The sequence below is a fragment of the Spinacia oleracea genome, chromosome 6 (genome assembly GCF_020520425.1).
Source record: "Spinacia oleracea cultivar Varoflay chromosome 6, BTI_SOV_V1, whole genome shotgun sequence".
NCBI lineage: Eukaryota > Viridiplantae > Streptophyta > Magnoliopsida > Caryophyllales > Amaranthaceae > Spinacia > Spinacia oleracea.
This window is the reverse complement of record NC_079492.1, coordinates 54,039,472-54,041,065: the sequence shown is the minus strand read 5'-3', so window position 1 is coordinate 54,041,065 and position 1,594 is coordinate 54,039,472.

Sequence of the window (1,594 nt, the reverse complement as noted above, 5' to 3'; positions counted from 1 at the left end):
TCCAAATGTCGTCCCTTCGTAGATAGTCCACAGTACGTCCGGATCCGCCTCAAGTTAGACCAACTAGAATCGCCCTTAAGGTTACTAGGAAATTCGGTTAAGTGCTTGCAAGTGTTTGGCTTATTTTTCTTTCAAAACTTACCCTTTGAATACTTCAATTCCATTTTCATAAATTATGACCCTAGGCCTTTATTTATAGAGGTTTGGAAAGGGAATTGGAATCCTAGTAGGATACTATTTAATTAAACTTAGAATCCTACAAGGATTCTAATTAATTAAATAATCCTTTTAGGAATAGGAATTTAATCATACACCAAATCCTAATAGATTTAGGAATTGTGCATGGACACAAACACACACACGCACGGCAGCCACGAGGGCCGCCCATGCGCGTGCGCTTGGCCCACGCTACGCAGCCATGCCTTGGCGCGCTGGGCCTGCCTTGCGGTGGGCCTGGCGCTGCCATGGGCTGTGCGTGTTGGCGTGCGTCTTGCTTGCTGGGCGATGGCCCGGCTTCGTGCTGGGCCTTCGTCCGGCAGGCCTCGTCCGATGCTAATTCGTACGATACGCTTCCGATTAAATTCCCGGTTCCGGAATTCATTTCCGATACGAACAATATTTAATATTTCCGATTCCGGAATTAATTTCCGTTTCAAACAAATATTTAATATTTCCGTTTCCGGAATTATTTTCCGATTCCGATAATATTTCCGATTCTGACAATATTTCCGTTTCCGGCAATATTTCCGATTCCGGCAATATTTCCATTTCCGATAATATTTTCCGATACGTACCATGTTTCCGTTTCCGGCAACATCTACGACTTGGATAATATTTATATTTCCATACGATCCATATTTCCGTTTCCGGCAATATCATCGTTTCCGGAGTATTCACTTGCTTGTGACGATCTCAGCTCCCACTGAAACCAAGATCCGTCGATTCCGAATATCCATAGATAGAGTATTTAATGCCATTAAATACTTGATCCGTTTACGTACTATTTGTGTGACCCTACGGGTTAAGTCAAGAGTAAGCTGTGGATTAATATCATTAATTCCACTTGAACTGAAGCGGCCTCTAGCTAGGCATTCAGCTCACTTGATCTCACTGAATTATTAACTTGTTAATTAATACTGAACCACATTTATTAGACTTAATATTATATGCATACTTGGACCAAGGGCATTATTTCCTTCAGATGGTTCTTCATTGCAAAATGCATAGAACCACTATTGAAGCAAGAACGACTAGATCACAAAATAAACATACTCAAATGTTTTTATCATCCTATCTCGAAAGGCATTCGATGAAAAGGATATTAAGATTGGAAAAGCATGATAACTAAACCTATGCAACGAGTGAGAAACAACACTCACGTTGTGGCACTGGAAATCAAGCATAGTTTTGAGTTCCATTAGTTGTTTCAGAGATGGGTTAGGGGCCCATGGTTGTAAAACATCGGGGTTGAACATTTATCATATATAAAATGTATTTTCATATTCCATTTAATCTTGCTTTAGTATTAAATGATGAGTCCTTTCAATTGACAATATATTCAAGATAGACTGTCATGACCAGTCCAGTGACTAAG